Source organism: Herpailurus yagouaroundi, unplaced genomic scaffold (assembly GCF_014898765.1).
Source record: "Herpailurus yagouaroundi ecotype Mexico unplaced genomic scaffold, PumYag 159, whole genome shotgun sequence".
NCBI lineage: Eukaryota > Metazoa > Chordata > Mammalia > Carnivora > Felidae > Herpailurus > Herpailurus yagouaroundi.
The window spans coordinates 76,562,377-76,582,576 of NW_024412400.1; the positions used below are offsets into that span (position 1 = coordinate 76,562,377).

The 20,200-nt window shown below is 45.7% G+C and overlaps 1 long non-coding RNA gene across 1 annotated transcript; it reads left to right on the top strand.

Annotated features, from left to right (window-relative positions):
- The first annotated feature begins 719 nt into the window (after window positions 1-719).
- On the top strand, window positions 720-17,076 carry LOC121034090 (uncharacterized). The gene is made up of 3 exons (XR_005792275.1): window positions 720-1,375; window positions 13,701-13,772; window positions 16,797-17,076. It is a non-coding gene; the product is annotated as an uncharacterized LOC121034090 (long non-coding RNA).
- The last annotated feature ends 3,124 nt before the right edge of the window (window positions 17,077-20,200 follow it).

A 20,200-nucleotide genomic window follows, 5' to 3' on the forward strand; every position in this document is an offset into this window, starting at 1 on the left:
GCCACTCTGTGACCTTTGTGGATCTAGATTAAAATAATTGCGCTCTGCAATGGTGTCTGAACACAGACAAAAGATTAACATGGTCCAAAGCACAGAAGTGACCAAACATCTCCTGGTCCTGGCTTCTCCTTTACAATGATAGTTTTAGCCTCGCTCTAGTCTGCCCTCCTTCTCGGTAACATTTATTAAAACGCCCCGTTATAGAACGATTGCTGCTTCGTGATAGCATCCAATCCAAAGCAAAGCTCTGCTTCCATGAATCTTCCCCCAAATCACCTAACACAAACCTAAATCCTAAAAGTCCTTTCTATCATGTGAAAGGCACATACTCTCCCTCCTTACAGTGAGCAATAAATGAAAACTTGTTCAACCACGGCTGTGTTCATGAGGGTCTTTGGGCAGGGAGACACCAACAGATATTCTAATTATATATATCTATATATTTATATGTAGTTTTTGTGGTTATGTATACAGGCTGATTATATTATCTCTGAATTTCATTTCAGAATCATAAAGGGGGGCTGCAAAGTATGTTATAAAAAGAGGGCCCTGAGTTTGGTAGGACTGTTGATAGAAATTTCTGAACTTGACTGTGCCTACAGGTAAACCACAGTTTGAATTGCCTGCATGTAAATCCTGTGTGTGTAAACATAGTCCTTGTGTGGAATGCTGCTTAAATGAGCACCTAGTGTCAAATTACCCGCCCCCCCCCCATTGTTCTCTCATTAAATACAGAGCGAGCTATTGTCATTGTCTCATGCTTCCCTGTTAATTGGACATACTGGGCAGTGTTGTTGGAGCATTAAACCTTGTTACCATTTAGGGACCTTCATGTTTCCCTGTCATTTGACTTTCAGATGTGTGCGTTTTCTTCTGACTGACAGGTCAACCACCCTACCAGGGACTGACTGTTAAATGAAAAGAGCAATCTGTCAAAGAAGTTTTGTTTTTAACAGTGTGTAGGAAGAGATGATTTAGGTTACCTAGGACTAAACATTAATACATGATCTTATAAGGTCACTGCTCATTTCTACCCGACCACCTCCCATCCCAGGTCTGCAGCACAGATATCTTCGTTTTGTCCACGGATTCCTTTCAAGTGCTTAGAACGTGCTAGAGAAATACTTTTGGCATGTGTGAGTGGGTGAATCAATCAGTCAGTTGATCAGTCGGTGATTTATCCATCTCCCTCACTTCAGGTGTGTGAACCTTTGAGTACCGAGGGCCACTCGGCCCTCGCCTGCAGCGGGGCTGTGGTTGTGGGAGAAGGACGCTCTGCTGTGCTGGGGCCTTGCCTGGTCACCCACGTGGGACGTGCGCGAGACACCTTCCGCGGCACAACCTAGGCGAAGTGCCCAATCTGATGCTGTGCCAGGTGCGGAGGACACAGGTGACCCGGGAGGGGTGGGTCCGCCACATCCTCCCATGCTCCGGGCCCTCTCCCAGGCTGCCAGCTGGAACAGAAGGTGTGGGCGAGGGTGTGGGCGGCGCGCTCCTCCCTGGGGCGCGCAGGCTGGGGGATCCTGCTTCCAGGCTCAGCTCCCACAGTCCCTAGCCTGGGCAGAGCTGGGGGTCCCCTAGGAGGGAGGAGGGATGACGGACGCACTTAGGGCTGTGGGGCGCTGGCTCCCTGGCCAGTCTCAGGCCAGAAGCCCTTTCATGAGAGGGTGCCGGGGACAGCCTGGGAGAGCTGGGCTCTTTGTGTTCCTCACAGTTTACTGGCTAGTCTTGTGCCCTTGGCAAACTTTTCATTTTGGTATTTAAAAAAATCAAGCGTATTGTTTGTATTCTTTCTTTTGTACATGGGAACACAATCAGAGCAACAAAACAAAACAAAAAAACCCAAACCAAACAAATTAAGCAAACAGCCCTAGATTCTGTCCTAGGACACCAGGACCGGTCGAATCGTGAGGATGCTGTCACACGGAGGTTGCTAGTGCTCGGAACCGCATCCTGGGAGAAGTTAAGGAAATGTTTTCGCTAGGGCCATGGGGGTAGATGCACAGGGCAGGGAGAAGGTGTTCTCCAGGTTGAGGGAGGCTCTGCTCTGTCCTCCAAGAGTTGCCAAGTAGAGAAGAACATGTCCCGGCCTCTTCCTCCTTCCGGAGGACACCGGAGTGAGGCAGGAGGAGGGGTAATCTCTGGTCATGCTGAAGCCTGCGGGCAGAACTGAGCTGTAGGTAGTGGGGGGTGAGAGAGAAGGGGAGTGTGGAGGAGAAACGGAGTGGGACGGGCAGCTAATGAGAGAAGGAAAGAGAGGAATATTGAGACGGAGAGGAAAAGGTAGAGATCTATGGGGACTCAGAGGGATATCTGGGGAGACTTTAAGAGGTTAGAGGGTCCTTGAAATAGGGATCATTATCCTTGCTGTGGTCCCTTTTGCACTCACAGCCTAGTGAGGAGAGAGGAAATTTGATTTCAGTTTCAGTCTGCTGTGTGGTAGGCACTCAGTAACCAGGGCCAATGGAGGAAATAGTTAACTCTGTAATGTACAATCATCAAGGGACAGTGCTCACTGCTGTCCCAGAATTAACTTCCAGACTCACCTCACCAAGGTATTGGTACCATCCTTGGCTGGGCATAATTTAGGGGCAAATCTTTGTCTGAAGCATATTTATTTCTTCTTCTTCTTTCATCATCCAGTTTTCTTTATGACCCATACAGACATCAGCATTTGATAAAGCTTGGGCAACACTGTGGGGCAATGCAGGACCAGTTCCACTAGTCTTGGAAGGGTATGTTCCCTCCCAATGTCCTGCAGGCCTTCCTTGTCTGGGAGGGAGGGAAAGGAAGGAGGAACCGGGGATAAGAAACAAGGTTTTGTTGGTGACTCCCTTTTTGGGAACAATATCAGTATTTGGTTTCTGTGTTACAACAAGTTCAGGGGCTTCCTCCTCCCTCCCTGGGTGCTCTTTCTTGGTCTGCTTTATAAGTGTGTCTCTTCTTTTTCCCAGTTAGACATGGTGCCTCTGAGAGTTGTGTTCCAAGCCCACTTGCCTTCACCCTCTCCCTGGATGAGCTCAGTGCTCGTTTATGACTCCCGGATTTCTCTCTCCCCCCATCCAGGGTGGAGCTCCAGGCTCATACACACACCTACTTCCAGAACAACACCTCAGGCTGCATTTCTCCAATCAGAATTCCACTCTTCTGCAGCCCCTGGTCCCGATTTTCGTTTTCTCAGTGATTGCATTTCCTTTCCTCCTCAGCAGTCCAAGCTTTGGCTTTCTGACCTCCAGCCATGACGTCCAGGTCAGGAACCTTCTAAATGAGCTCTTCTCATCCAGCACCGTGGCCTATCAGTCTCCTAGCTGGTCTCCCTGCTTCCAGGTTTGCCAACCACCACCCCCAACACCTCATTCCACATTGAGCCTGAGTGACGTATCCAAAATGGAAATATGATCATTACCACTGGCTTCAGGACAAACACCAAATTCCTTCATGGGACCTAGAAGGAATCAGATTCTTGTCTGCCCTCTTGCCATTCCAGGCTTAGACACCGAGGTCCAAACATCCCACTTTTGTTCACTTCCTTCAGTGTCTGTGCAATGACTGGAGGACTTTCCTTGGCTTTTTCCACCTCTCCTGAGTATTTGCCCAACCCCTCTTCCCCTGGCCACACTCGTCTTCAGGTTCCTGTGGAAACACCACTTTTCTTGGAAGCATTCCCTGATCCCCAAGTCTGGCTTAACTGTCTTTCATTACATCCTTTTTCAGACTGTGCTTAGCTTGCTGTTTATTTATTTGTTTTCTTCTCCCACTGAGTCATAATCAGCCTGGAGGCAGAGACCCTGGCATCTGTGTCACTTCATTATGCCCAGGGCCTAGCATGGAGGCTGGTGTGTAGTAGATGTTCAATAAAAATCAAGTAACTGCTTGCGTGAAAGAACTGAACATGTGGAAATAAATGAAGACCAAGCAGAGGCTATCCATTCAGAGTTTGCTGTAGCGAGGGAGTCAGCTGCCATCAGTTGTTTTCTGTCAGGCAGAGTAAATGGGAAAGCTTCACAGTGGAAAAAAAGGGGAGGCTTCAGGTATGCCTGATTGGAGGCTCTTGGCATGGGGAAGCTGAAGTCAGGCTAATTAGAAGTGGGGTATCCTTTGTGCTTGGTTAGGGGTGCATATTTGCCTTTCTCTGATTGGTCCTATGTTGGAAACAGGGCAAAATTTAGGGAAGCTGTTAGTTATTAATCAAATCCTGCCCATTTGGGGTCTTCCTGGACTGGTTACTAGGGATAGCTAACTGACTTTCTTCAGTGTGACTTATAGGTAGCAGGCTGGCTTCCTGGGCTCGTTACTGTAGATTGTAGGTCAGAGATAGATTTATCTATCTATCTATCTATCTATCTATCTATCTATCTATCTCTATCATCTAACTATTTATAATTTTTTAAACTTATTTATTTTGAGAGAGAGAGAGAAGCAGAGAGGGGCAGAGAGAGAGAAAGAATGAGAGAGAGAGAGAGAGAGAGAGAGAGAGAGAGAGAGAATCCCAAGCAGGCTCTATACTATCAGTGCAGAGCCTGATGTGGGGCTGAAACTCACAAACAGCAAGACTGTGACCTGAACCAAAATGAAGAGTCAGCAGACCCTTAACCGACTGAACCACCCAGGCATCCCCGAGATTTTTATTTTTATATGTAGTCTGGCCATTGCCCATTTGTATACTCAGTCTCTCAAACTAAGATTTATTGAACCCACACCCCACGCTCTGAATTAAGTGTTGCATATGCAGGACCTCACTTCTCACAACACCTCTGTGGGGTAGGTGGTACCATTTCTGCCTAACCCTGATTGCTTCCTCCTTTGCAGCTCATGCTAACCACACTTTCTGTCTTCTGCCCTCCTGGGTGCCTTAAGTTCCTCCCCATCCCCACCCCCACTAAATTCACTGAGGACTGGGGCTCTGGCATTCTCCAGCCCAAGACTGCCATCTTCCTGGGCCTGGCATGATCCTTGCTCAGTTCCTTCCCACGACACTAGACTTCCAGCTCTGGATTTCTTCATCTTCAGTGACCTTCACCTCCACGTCTCTTTAGTCATCCACACCTGAATCATCAGGCACATCAGTCATCATCACCAAGAAAGGTCTCATCTCTGATATATAAATCTTATCATTTACTCTGATTGAAATAACTTCCTGACCTTTTAGTCTTCCCAGGCAGTAATTAATTCTGGGTGGGGGAATCATGGTAGATTTCAAAATACTTTAAAATGCTTTTTTGCTATATTGTAAGATGTCTAAATTGTATAACATATAAAATTAAAAAACCTCTCTAAACATTATTTGAATTTTTAAAAATAAGAGTCACTTGTACACACACACACCACTATCTTTCCCTAGAGGAAACAGGGAAGGGAAGAAGACCATTTAGCAGTATATAGTCATAGTCATACTGCAATCAGAACCTATAATGGTGAAGTCCTTTTAAAATGAAGTTATAGGGTACCTGGGTGGCTCAGTCGACTGAGCGTCCTACTTTGGCTCAGGTCATGATCTCACAGTTTATGGGTTCAAACCCCGCATTGGGCTCTGTGCTAATGGCTCAGCTTGGAGCCTGGAGTCTGCTTCGGATTCTGTCTGTCTGTCTCTCTCTCTTCCTCTGCCCCTCCCCCGCTCATGCTCTTTCTCTCTCTGTGTCTCAAAAATAAACATTAAAAAAATTAAAAAATAAAATAAAATGAAGTTACTATTGGCGTGCCTGGGTGGCTCAGTCCTTTAAGCATCCAACTCTTGATTTCAGCTCAGGTTCTAATCTCACTGTTCCTGAGATGGAGCCCTATGTCCAGCTATGCACTGACAGCTTGGAGCCTGCTTGGGATTTTCTCTCTCTCTTTCCCTTCTCTGTGCGTGCACGCGTGCACACACACACACACACACACACACACACACTCTTTCTCTCTCTCAAAATAAGTAAAAACTTTTAAAAAGTAAAAAAAAATAAAATGAAGTTACTATTATTATTTTGGAAGGTCTCTAAAGTAACAACAAACATAGTTGACATAAATTATGTTTAGGTGGCCATGTTCCAATATGCTGAGCATGATGGTTAATTTTATGTGTCAGTTTGACTAGGCCACGGCACTCAGTTATTTGTTCAGACACTGGTTTAGATGTGGCTTTGTGCCAGTATTTTTTAGATCTGATTAACTTTTATTATATTATTTTTTTTAATGTTCATTTTTGAGAGAGAGATAGAGTGTGTGTGTGTGTGTGTGTGTGTGTGTGTGTGTGTGTGTGTGTGTGTGAAAACATGGGAGGAGCAGAGAGAGAGGGAGACACAATCTGAAGCAGGCTCCAGACTCCCAGCTGTCAGCACAGAGCCTGATGTAGGGCCCAAACTCACAAGCCGTGAGATCACAACCTGAGTCAAAGTTGGATGCTTAACTGACGGAGCCACCCAGGCACCTCAGGATCTGATTAACATTTAAATCAGTAGACTTTGAGGGGCACCTGGGTGGCTCCATCAGTTAAGCAACAAACTCTTGATCTCAGCTCAGGTCATCATCTCAGGGTTTGTGGGTTCAAGCCCCACATCAGGCTCTGCACTGATAGCATGGAGCCTGCTTGGGATTCTCTCTCCCCATCTCTCTCTGTCCCTCCCCTGCTCACATGCACACACACACTCTCTCTCTTTCTCTCTCTCTCTCAAAATAAATAAATGAAAATTTAAAAAAAACCCATAAATCGGTAGATTTTGAATAAGCAGATTGCCCTCCATAATATGGGTGGGTCTCATCCAATCAGTTGAAGGTCTTAAAAGATAAGATTGAGGTGTGTTAAGCAAGAAGGCAACATTAACTCTTCCTCTGGTGTCTGGGCTGCTGGCCTGCCCTGTCTGTTTTGGACTTGCTAACCCTCACAATCTCATAGGCCAATTCTTAAAAAATTTTGATCTATCCATATCCCATTGGTTCTGTTTCTCTGGAGAACACTGACTAATACACTGGGTAAGGGCCAAATGTGCAGGACAACCCTTGCCACCTCCCAGCACAAATGAAGATAAGCAGGACCCACCTCTGTAAATCACTGCCCGCCTCTCCCTCAGGCACCAGTCTTCTAGATGTCGAATTCCTCTTTATTAAATCAGGCCAAACATCTGATCACAGGTGACTGAGGGATTTGTTAACTGATGGATTATGCTTTAGCAGGTGGTTTTCAATTAGTTGGTGAGGTCATTAGCATTTTAAGCTTCTTGTTTCCAAGTTAAAGGAGATAGAGTCTTACCATTACCCTCAGCTAAGGAATGTCCTACTAAAGGGCAAAGAGATGTTTATTATAAGGCATCTTGAAAGTAAATGTGAAATCTTCAGGGTGGAAGCAAAGCTAGGTTTTGTGGAGCCTACAGCTTATACTAGTTGGAGGTCCCTCTTTAGAAAAGAAGAATACAGGGGTGCCTGGGTGGCTCAGTCAGTTAAACATCTAGTTCAAGCCCCGTGTTGGTCCAGCTCAGAGCCTGCTTTGGATTCTGTGTCTCCTTCTCCCTGCCCCTGCCCTGCTTGTACTCTGTCTCTCTGTCTCTCTCTCAAAAATAAACATTTTTTTTTAAAGAAGAAGAATACAGAAATACCTTACTTTTGCAATTTTTTAGTGATCATATCAACACCTTGCTGTGGCCCCTCCCGGGGCTTTATGTTTGGAGATGTAAAGTGAGGGGCTCTGAAGCTTAAGCTTTATTATCTTAGCTTCAGGGTAAATTTGGCTCTGCTTTCTGGGATTTTTAGGGTGGGGACAGAAGGAAAGGCACTGGCCTCTCCTTAGGTTGGTTCCTGCTTTGCTGGGATGGAACCTGAGGCTGGCCTGGTTCCAGCTGCTGCAGGACACATTTCTCTTCCTCTAGATCCAGAGTGTTCCTCCCCTCCAAACCCTGCCAGGGTGAGTTGCCAGACCCTCCCCTGGCTCCCTTCCCTGCCTCAAGCTCTCATCCTGGAGTTTCTGGAGCCTATTTTCCATGCTCCCACACACTATTTCTTTAGGGAGTGTCCGGTGACATTTCAGATGACAATGTGCAGCCTGTCTTCCATCTTGCAAATGCAAACACCTCTCTATGCTTCTTACAGCTTTTTAGTCTCTGAGAACAGCATTTCTAACTGCACAAGAGGTGGTGTCGCTGTAGCTGCTTCATGAGAGGGAGCTTTTCTCTCTGGTCCTTTCTCCACATCTACGGCCAGCACCCCATCTCTTCTTCCTGCCTCTTCACATTTCCAGATGCTGGATTTATCTGTCTCACATACGCAGGCTCGTGCTAGCAGAAGCAGTGGATATCTAGTTGTACCCAGGGATAAGCGTTTTTATAAAATTTGCTTTCATATGTCTTACTGAGTGTATGGATTTACCAGCACCTTCTCTCCTCATTCTGGGAGAAGCTCAATGACTGGCTAGAAATTTCTGCAAATTCCAGGGGCTGACATTTCCCGTTTCCTCTCAGCTCCGAGTTCTGCATCTTCAGAACCACTGAAGACGGTTTGCACCCCACATCTCATAGCCATTCTTCCCCTTCTGCTCCTACCAACTGACATCTGAGCCTTCTCTTTGGTCTGGCTCCAGAATCACTCACACAAGACACGCATATACTTGCATCACAGACGTTACTGAAAGAGTAGGAACAATGGAGTTTTACATCCCAGCAAAACCTGAACACCTTAAAATTATATTTCGGTCATCCTTGTTTCCTTTGGGACTTCCTTGCTCTTCTGCCTCCTTTCTCTCAGACTTGAGCCCCTGCTAAGTTGACTGTCACCCCTTCCCCACTTGCCCCTCAGAAGGCAGATGTAGCCTCATTCCGTGTAGATTAAAAATAACTATAGCAACAAGGAAACAAGTTCATCATCCTGCCATGCTTAGTGTAAAGAAAACAGAAAAATGAAGAGAAACAGAAGTTCTTCACCATTATGCAAAAATGGACCCCTTCTCTTTCGCACATTTAAATACTCTAGCTGCAGGCACACACTAAGCCAGCTAGCTCTGCCTCCAACGGACGAAACCCCCCTGGGTCCCCAGCGGCCCTCCATCTCCCTCTATTTCCTGATTTTCATTTCCTCTGTGAGAGAAAAGCCCCCTCCTTGTTCTGACTCCACACAAGTCCACGGTCAGTAACCAAGCGGGGCAGTGAGGCAGGAAAAGAGGCAGACCTGGAGAGAACAAAGCGACAGAGTGAAGTAATCCCAGGAACTGAAAGGTTTATTTAGGAACAAGGAGGGTGGCTCCTGTGACAGAAAGTAGATCCCAGCACATTTCTGTGCTCTGCGCACAGTGGGTACCCTCAAAACTCTTGTGACAAAAGGCATAGCACAAAGATTCTGTACCTAGATGCCCCCATCCTGCAGCATGGCCTCTGTCCCGAGCTTCTCCAGCTCTTCGCTGCTGTAGCTTCTGGGACACAGCTGGTACTTGGCACGTGGGACTTCCCTCCAAGAGGAGATGCGGTGGTGCCAGAGGCTGCAGAGGCCATAGACAGCGGCCAGCACGATAGCCCCGAAGCCCAGGTGCCAGCAGAAGAAGATGAGGAGGAAGGCGAGGTCGCCAGGGTTTTCTGCCCTCCAGGGCTGCCCGGAGGGAGGAACGTACATCAGCACACACAGCTGCAGCATCCATGTGCTGAGCACCAGCCCCATCCAGGTCTTCAGCACCCAGAGCGTGGGTTGGTCAGGGACCCAGACTTCCATGGTGAGCACCAGGGTAAGCAGGAAGGTGGGCGCCACGAACAGCAGGTGCGTGCGGACCTCCAGGGTGCCCTTGTTCTCCAGGTGACATGCCATCAGCAGGACCAGCACACAGAAGGCCAGGGCCTCAGCCGCTCGCTCCAGCTTCACGTTCTGCTGCGCCTGACACGCCCGGCTCACGATGTCCACAACGCCACTGAGCGTGAAAAACCCATACATGGTGACGTGATACCAGTTGTCATAGAACACAAATGGCCGCCGAGGGTCCTCCCAGTCTACCATCATCATCCGGTTTACTCCTGGGGGGTAGAAGAACTCGGTTATGATGCCAGTCAGGGAGATGGCCACCTTCATCATCCCTTCCACAGGTACCAGCTGCCACCACCTGTGTCCTCGCTTCTCCTTTGGGGTCAGAGGGGGTTTGAGAAACCTCTGTCCCCGTAGCAGGGCCAAGGACACCATCACTGAGTAGTGGAGAGAAAAGATGAGGAGGCATATCCCCGGCAGCAAGTGTCCCTCGAGGGTCCCCATGGTCTCTGTGTGTATGTTGGGGCCAACAGAACAAGAGCTGGCAGATGAGAGGCAACCTCCCAGGGCTCTCCTCACAAGCGAGGTGGCTGCTTCCAAGCTGTGGTGAGATCTTTCTGATCCAGCTCCACCCCTGCCTCCCACACACAAAAAGGCCTATGTGTGTGCTGGAAGCATCTGAGCCACTCCCTGGGTGGGATCTCTCTTAGGTGGCACTTCACCTTGCTCTGTTCCTTACTTAGATGAGCCGGGCTTGGGCTTCCAACCTCTGCACCTCACTGCAGGAGCTAGTTTACCCTTTCTCTCCTCTCCAATCCTGCCCCACCCCTCCCCAAAGAGAGGGGAGGGAGAAAAGTAATAAGGGGCCCCAGCAAAGGGGTGGTGGTGGTGGATTTTCTTTTGTTGGCTGGCACCAAGTGACATCTCCTTTTCCTCATTTAAATACCTCAACAACTCTATGAGAGGGTTATTGTTAAACAAATTTTATAGGTGACATTAAGGCTCAGGGGGTGAAGGCACATACACAGGTATCACAGCCAGCATAGCAGAGCTGGGATGGGGACCCAGGTCTACTCATCTGCTGACAAAGTCCAGAATTTGTACATAACTAAGTGACTGAACTTCAGCTCCAACACTTGTAAGTTACATAACTATGGGCAGTTACTCTGTCTTCTTGAGCCTCAGTTTCCTGACCTGTAGAATGGGAATAATAATTATATCATAGGTTTATTGTATTAAATAGAATAAAGTATGTAGAGTGTCTGATACATAGTAAATAATAAATGGTAATGATTATTAGTAATTTTACTGTTATTACTAACATTCCTTGCTGAATTCCTATGATGCTGAAGTTGTTCAAGTATTCCTATAAATAATGCCAGAGCAAGAATCATTTAAAAAAGGTGAAGAACTTAATTATATTTAAAATTTTTTAAGTTTTTTTTTTTTTTTTTAATGTTAGCATGAGTGGGGAGAAGGGGCTCAGGGAGAGAGAGAGAGAGAGAGAGAGAGAGAGACAGAGAGAGAATCAGCAGCCTCCATGCTCAGCATAGAGACTGACATGGGGCTTGACCCATGACCCTGGGATCATGACCTGAGATGAAATCAAGAGTCAGATTCTCAACTGACTAAGACACCCAGGCACTCCATAAAAATTTTAAAGTTTTTTATTAATAGACATTAGACATTACAGGGGTGCCTGGGTGGCCCAGTCGGTTAAGCATCTGACTCTTGGTCTCAGCTGAGGTCTTGACCTCAGGGTTGTGAGTTCAAGCCCCACTTTGGGCTCTGCATCGGGCATGGAGCCTACTTAAGAAATTAAACATTACAATTGTTCTATATTAAAATTACTGTTAAACATTAATTCCAAAAGAAAAATCAACTTAAAATTGTACTCTATATGTGACAAAGTGTTAGACTCCTTATAATATAAAGAACTCTTACAAATCAAAAAGTTAAAAATGAACACCTCAGTAGGTAAAGGGGCAAAGGTCATAAGTGGCTAGTCATTCAAGGAAAACTGTAGGTGGCCAATAAATCTATAAAAGGTGGAGCGTCTCTGCAGCCTTAACAACACAGATAATGTGCATCCACTCCTCAATGCAAAATGGGAAAAGTGGTAAAGAATGATAAATGATAAGCTTTTTAAAAATGTTAAGGCTACTGCAATAGTAAATGGCTATCTAAAGTATTTTTTCCCATCCTAACAACACTGAATCCTGAGAGTTCAAAGTTTTTAGTACCAAAGGGAAGAACATGGCCACCAAAGGACACATTGATGATTTCATTGAACTGGAAGCTGAGGCAGTCACATGTATATTCAGGCTCCACAAGGCAAACAAGCAGAAAAGAAGGATGTGGTATTTGCTGTGGCAAGTGGTTCTGATTATCACAGGCACATAGAATTGCTGCCAAGTAAGGAGGTAGTTGGTGGTGGTGGGGGGTGGTGGCAGGAAGACGTGTAGATGAAAAACAGGTGCCTCACCAGGTTGCCTTCTTAGGTAAGTATCCAATGGTAGTTAAAGGAAGATACTTTCACAATCCTATGCAGGCAGGACCACTGAAGGCTCTTTGATTCATTTTTTTCATTCAACAATAATGTCAGACACTTGACACTTCCAGGTCCTGAGGATACAACAATGAAGAAGAGAGACAAGAAACAAATAAATATACAAGTAAACAAACAAAAAAATGGTAGAGGGTGATAAATAATAACCCCCCCCCCCAAAAAAAAAACCTTAAGGCTATTATAATAGTGAGTGAATCCCTCAGATTGAGCCAGCAAAGAAATAACACTTAAACCAAGATCAAACTGGCATTAGGGTCCAGCCATGTGATATCTGACTGAATGTTGGGGTCACTTTATCCCATAAAGACCAGAGGAGAAGGTGAATGAGACCAAAGACCCTGGTAAATACAACTCCTTATTGACAATGTTTCTGTCCTATTTCCAGTCTTTCCAGTTACATCCTTCTCTTCTTCAACGGTATCACATTCAGATAGTAAGGACATAAGTAATTTGTCCTCCTTATCTATATTTTCCTGCGTTTTACAGTGAGCAGGTATTTTTGTAATCAGAAACTATCTGCAAATTTGAAATCAATGATGCAGTTATTTAATTCATAGAGAAACAGCTTGGATATGAAGACATCAAAATGTGGCAATCTCTACATTCCAGTTTTATGGGGAATATTAATTTGTGTCTCCATCTCTTTTGTATTTTTCAAATGTTCTATGAGGCTTTAGTAATTTAATTTTATGGCAGAATTATCAACCTGAAATTTTTGTAAAAGCCTCAGTCATTAAAGCATTTCTTTATGTATATTTATGTGTATAATTATTTATATAGGCATATATGTAATATTGAATTTTTTAAATATTTTTGAAAGAGAAAGAGAGTACATAAACAGAGGAGGGGCAGAGAGAGAGGGGGATAGAGGATCCAAAGTGGGCTCTGTGCTGACCGTAGACAGCCTGATGAAGCCACTAATATTAACATCTTGTAAAGGCTGAAAAGCACAAAGGCAAGTTTAAAAAGTGATATAACAGGGCACCTGGGTGGCTCAGTTGGTTAAGCATCTGACTTTGGCTCAGGTCATGATCTCACAGTTTGTGACTTCGAGCCCTGCGTCAGGTTCCATGCTGACAGCTGGGAGCCTGGAGTCTGCCTCAGATTCTGTGTCTCCCTCTCTCTGCTCCTCCCCCCACTCATGCTCTCTCTCTCTCTCTTTTTCTCAAAAATTAATAAACATTTAAAAAATTTTAAAAAGTAATATGACAAAATGCCAACACAGAACAAGTGGGTTAACATTTTGTCATGTTTGCTTCCACGGTTTAGAAAAATGAACATTCAAACCCTTCCACTCTCATTCCCATACCGTCCTCCCTTCATCATGGGAACTGATATGATTTTGGTATGGATCTTCCCTGTTATTTTGTCATTTTATAAATGTTTGTGCCTATCCCTATCTTGTCTCTCTGTTTAAACCTGACCATTTTCTATGTATTTCTAGTTCTGAAGAAACCAGCAGCAGCAGAAGCTCTTCCTTGAACAAGGCACTGGTCATGCCTCAATTAGGACCCATGTAAGTGAAGTTCCTTTGAAATGAAGTCAGTGTGGTTAAATAAAAACGAGGAGATTCAAGAATCATGCAAAAATACAGTTGATGGGAACCATATGTCATAGTGGCCCTGTTCCAGCAAATAGGCAGGTAGACAGATATGTTGGTCCTAAGGGTAGTTAAAGGTAAACACTAACTTTTATCACCCCAACAAGTGACCATGGGTCCCTGGTGTGTCTGTCTCTTCTCATCTCCCAAGTGGACAGTTACTCATCATCTGCTACTCTCTGAGTCTTCCTGGCTTTCAAAAGGAGACAGTGTCTGATAATACTCACTTACATTTGTTGACTGATAGATTAATCTTTAGCAGATGAGTTTCAGTCACTGTGATATGTCAATCAGTCATTTAAAGCCCCTCATCTCCAGCTGAAGAAGGAAAATCCTTAGCTTTGCCCATGACTAAAGGAATTTTAGGCATCAGCCAGCAGGTGCTGAGATGTGTTTGCTATTCGGAGGGATTCCTGAAAGCAAATCTGATTTAGATCTTCTAGCCCAGTGGTTTTCAAGGCTGCCCTTTAGAATCACCAGGGAGCTTTTTTAAATGTTTGGGCCCGACCCTGGTATTCTGATTTAATTGGTCTGGGGTTCAGGTTTTAAAAATCTCCCCTGCAGACACAAAAGGACAAATACTGTAGAATTTCACTTATATGAGGTATCTAGAGTGGTCAAATTCATAGAGACAGAAAATAGAAAGGCAGTTGCCAGGAGCTCAGGGGAGAGGGGATTGGAGAGAGACTGTTTAACCAATATAGAGCCTCTCCATTTGGGAAGATGAAAGAGTTTTGGAGAAGGACGGTGGTGATGGCTGCACAACAGTGGGAATATACTCAATGCCACTGAACTGTGCACCTAAAAATAGTTAAAGTGATAAATGTTATGTACAATAAAAAGGTGAAAATTAAACTCCTTTCTGGTGATTGTAACTTGCGGTCAGGTTGAGGACCACCTTCTGCTATTTGGGGTTACTACTGACAGCTGAGTCCTGTCCTCTCAACCTGAGTGGGCTCCCTGCCTCTCCAGAAGGCTCAGCGGGGCGCTGCTCATGGTTTAACTGTTGCTGCTACTAGGGGCAAAGAACTTTCACTTTTCACTTTTCCTTTAAGATTTGGTCTATCTCCTGCCTGAGACTGGTCCTGGAAACACTCTCCATGCCTTCTGTATCTAACAGCAACATTTCCATGCAGGTGGCTAAATGGCAATCTCTATCAGCAAAGGTTTTATTCTCTGGTCCCTTCTAGTATCTGTGGCTAGAGCCTCCCTCCCCTCTCTTTTTCCAGACTTAGGCATTCCATGTTTGACTCAGCCCGTTATCTGACTCATGCAGGTATACATCACACAGGAATAATAAGCCTGTTAATGTCAAATTGGGATAACCATATGTCTATGGGGATGACAAGTTCTTCATATCTTCTCTAATGAAATGCTAATCTATTTTGGAACCCAGATGTCAGCAGAGGTCACTCTGTCTTTTGAAATGTATATGAATTTACTGAGGTCCTATCCCACACTCTGGGGGAAGTCCAACACTCTGTCTACAGCTCTTGAATGCTCTAGAGCTGGGGCTTTGCTCCTGACTGACTCAGAGGGTCTAGAGCTGCTCCGGCTGTGTTCATACTTGCAGATACCCTCTGTGGCAACTCCCTTTGCTCTGTTTTACACTTGACCCAGAGGGGAGACTCAGCCCCTTTTCGTCGATTCCCACCTCTACCCTTTGGAACACAAAACAAAACAAAAGAAAAATGTTTACAAAAGGCATTTATTTGTGAAGTAGGGTTTATTGTTTGTGGGAGGATGATGATGGCATATTACATCATCCCGAAGCAAAACTCTTGCTATTTTGGGTATTAGGTAATTTTGTTCTTAGAAGCCCTTCAGTAATATATGATTCTATTGCTATAATCCCCAAACTGGCAAAAGTAACCTGCGCTGTTAGAAGTCAGGATAGTGGTTAGCATGAGGGGGCTTCAGCAGTTCTGGCAAAATTCTTTTGTCTAGGTGCTGGTTATACAGGTGACTTGGGGGAAAGCTATGGATCTATATCCTTGTGATTTGGGTACTTCCTGTATTTGCGTTATGCTTTGGTAAAAATTTCACATTAAAAAATACAGAAGAAAGAAGGCCATCAGCTCCCTCATGCCCAAGCATGTTTCTAGACTCTCCCTCCATACAGACTTTCTGCAGGTGAGTATAGAGAATTCTCTCACCTACCCAGCCTCTGCCTCCCAGAGGGCAGTTTGGGATTTTGACCTGTTAACAGTGTTTTCAAAGAGGACCAAGGGACATGCTTTTTGACCTCCCAGAGAGGCCCAGAGTACCACTTGTATACATGAAACAGACAGACTGACAGATCCTGAAGCCATCAGAAGCTAAAAGCCCCAGGTAAACAAAGACGAGGCTCATGGGATAGATAGGAAGTCAAACTGTGGCCCTCAGGACACTTCAATCTGCCTACCAGTGGTCAATTCTGAGCCCAGATGCCCCATCCTGTGGTATGACCTCTGCCTTGAGCTTCTCGAGCTCTTCGCTGGGGCCCATGGGGCATGGTGGTAGCTGGTACCTACCCTTTGCTAGGAGGAGCAACTATGATGTCAGAGACTGCAGACAGTGCCAGCACGGAAGCCTTTAAGGTCAAGTGACAGTGGAAGGTAATGGGGAAGCCCAGGGTCTCCAGTGGCTGGAAGACACATCATCACACATCGTTGCAGTGGCCAGGTAGCTGACCAATAGGTTATGTCAGAGGCCACGGTCTTGGCTGCCCACCCCCGCTTCACGTGCTGCTGTGCTAGCCACACATGTTTCATTATAGCCACCACAGTCTCTGCAGGAAGAATGCTAAATACAGGGACTTGCTTGCCCCGGTGTGTGGCATAGGACCAGCTCCTCAGGCTCTTCCCAGTCCACCGTCACCATCTGCTTATCCTTGGAGAACAGAAGAACTTAGCAAGGATGTTATTAAGAAGGCAACAGCTCCCTCCACCTCTTCCACAGGTTCCTGCTCCCAGTACTTCTGCCCTCACATCTCCTGATAGGACATGGTACCAGTAGGGCAGGACACCAGCCCTGAGGAGAAGAGCCCAGGACTCTTCACATGGAATGAGTGCCTTTTCTATACTGCCAGGAACATGAGGACAGCCCAACAATGGCCGTACAGGTAGGTTCACCTCTCAGGTAGGTGCTCATAGGGGACAGAAGAAGGTGCCTAGACAACACCACTTTGCTCCCTGTACTTTCATTCATGCCTCTTTTGTGCCCAGGCATTAAGCTAATACATGAGAATTGTACACAGCATAACAACTATGTTCGTTATTATGACTGTGGTACCAATATACCAGGTTTCACCAGTCTGGGGCTACAAGTCCAGTCTGGTGAACATAAGTATCTACATTTTAATGACTCTTGGCCTTCACCTGTTCACAGAGGGTCTTAGAATCTCGCAGAATTTGACTTCAGTTCCTATGCTAAGGATGATTCTGGAATCTCGCTGCCCAAGAGTCAGTTCTGGCTACTGCTCTGTCACCATGTTGCTGGTCAGGTGCAGATGTACTGGCCATGCTGCTTTCTGGGCATTGTTTCTGTAGCTGCTGTCCTCAGCAGCCGCTGAAAAGCTGTAGCACCTGGGCTACACTACAACCTTCATGAATGTCCTCTCTTGACCTATGGTGTCGCCATCATTGTGGGAGTCCACTCTTGCTGCTGGCCGTGCTGGGTCTCTGGGGCTGGGGATCCACAGATAATGGCTTCAAGAGCTAGGAGGGTTCTGGTCTTGCTTGGTCTAGATTCAAGATCTCTACCAGTTCTTCCAAGGGAATTATGCTTGTGCCATGTGAGACAGAGACAGCTATTTATTCACTGGAGAGAGGGACCTCACAGGAAGATTCTTTGAGCTCTATAAGTCTCTAATGATCTGTGAGGCCACTCTCCTAGGTCCTCCACCCAGCCTATCTTCTAAGTACATACCTGCGGCTATAGTAGGCTGGGTTTGGGTCAGGTCAAGGACCAGCCTCTCTGTTTTTCTCAAACCAGTAAGTTACTTGGGCCCTCAGAGTTTGAAGATGAGTGGGGTTTGCATATGAGATGCCTTTGTCTGTTGTAGCAAACATTCTCTGTGATGCCGTATTGCTCCTTCCTACAATGGCTCTTGTCAGGGACCCTAGGGTATCAGCTATCTCTGTACCCTATTAACAAAGTTTAAGTTCTTGCTTTTCCAGACATACCTCAGGCCCACACAGTCCAGGGAACAGAGGAGGAGCTTAGTGGACACAGTTATTCTGTGTGGTTGCCCAGCATCTAAACCCCCTCCCTCTATCTAAGGAATTGTCCCACCTACTAGATATGCATGAGGCCGAGTTCAGCTCCCCACAAGGAGCTGGAAATGCCAGGTTGGTCCTTAGTGGCCTCTCTTGAAGTGGGCACAGTCCCCACCCACCTGCCCTAGACTCTGCCTTGGCTCTTAGCCCTCCAAATCATTCCTTTAATAATGCTCCTTTCTGCTAAAATCCACCAGAGATTGTTGATGATTGGAGGCTAAGAATCCTGTCTGAAGTGAAGAGTTTCATTTCTACCTGACCCTAGCTCCACCCTGTTAGATAAAAATGTGTTTGGTTGTCTATCTTCCTCCTTTCCCTACCCCTCCCTATCTGTTCCCCTTTCCTGCTGATCAGTAAGGAAAAAAACCAGCAACTTCAATAGAAAAATGGGCAAAGGACATGGACAGGCAAACGACAGAAGAGAAACACGAGAAGCTACTAAGGATATGACCAGATGCTCAAAATCACTGATAATCAGAGAAACCCAAATTAAAAGCTCTGTGAGATAGTGTTTATCTCACAGGTACCTGTTAGGCTGGCAACCATTCAAAAACCAGGTAATGCTGAGCTGGAGGGGATCTGGTGACATAGATATCAATCATGTATCGCTGATGGAAGTGTAGATAGGTACAGCCACTCTGGAAAGCAGTCTGGTTCTATTTGGTTGAGTCGAGTCCTACGTTTGCATGCCCCATGACCTAACAATCCTGCTCCTGGATGTACAACCCAGGGAAATCATCATACCAACACATAAGAGAACACTTATAAAGAAGTTCCTTGCAGCATATTTATATGGTGGCTGGTAATTAGAGGTAACTGAGTGTCCACTGCTGGGAGACTGGGGCCAGGGCACACGATAGGGTGTTACAGCGAGGTTAGATGTCTTGAGGTAGGTGTCACACAGCAACAGGGCAGAATGGTACAAGCACAGACAAGAGGAAACATAAGAAGATATATTGTATAATTGCTTTTCTGTAAACTTAAAAAATATATGCACGTAAATCAGCAATGCACATTTTGCAAGAACACATCCAAATAAAGATGAGCATTAATACAGTAAAAGAATGACCTGTAGAAAGAGGGGAATGAGAGTAGGGAAGTGGGATAAAAGAAGGCACATTAATTAATAAAATAACCAAAGGACTTTGTGCAGACCAAGAATAATAATGCGGCATGGACCGAGCAATAGGAGTAATTTGAGCCTCTTCAACCAAAGCAAACAAAATGAAACAGACAAAAACAACCACCACCACTAAAGAGCAAGCATGATGTGTATGTAAAATCTTGGTTACACAGGCAGAGGGTGATGTGGACTCCACAGCAGACACTGAGGGTGGGCCACGTGAGACAAGGCAGGGAAAGACCCTGTCCATGTTAGGAGAATCAGAGCAGGCTTCATCTGAGTAAATGTTACCTACCTAAGAACAGGCCTCTTTCCAGGTGGCCCATCAAAGAGGTCTGCTCACATCATAGAAGAACCTTTCCACCCCCTTATATGGACCTTGGGATCAAATGCATATTTGATTAACACACCAGAAGCACAGCACTTACATCAGTGATGCTCACATGTCCCGATGGATGGTCAGGGAGACATAAAGATGGCCTCCTGGCTGGGCCCAGAGTGCTCTAGTGGACCCAGAAGCATGTGCTAGGCCATCTCCAGTGGCTAATTGGAAATTGCTCTCCATATTATAATGCCTCCCCATAAAAAGTTCAAGTGTGCATGAATAAAAGGAAGGATCTAAGCTCAGCCAGGAAAGAAGTGGTACCAAGGGCATTAGCAATTCCCTGGCATCTGCTTCCTCTGACTAAGGGACAAACCACTCTCCCTCTAAAGAAATGATAGCAGTTAAAGGAGATCTCAAACCATCTTCTCAGTAATATTGAAGGCCTAACTAAAGGGGGAAAAAAGGAATTAATAGAGTAGAACTCTATTACCCTGGGGAGGTAAGAGTCTAAATGGGTGAGCTTTTGCTCCTTGTCTGGGAAAAGGCAGCTAACAGGCCAACCTTCTGGGGTGAGTAGGAGGGGCAATATTGCATTCCACAGTGTCCTGAAGACACTGACACTGTGAAGACACTGTCA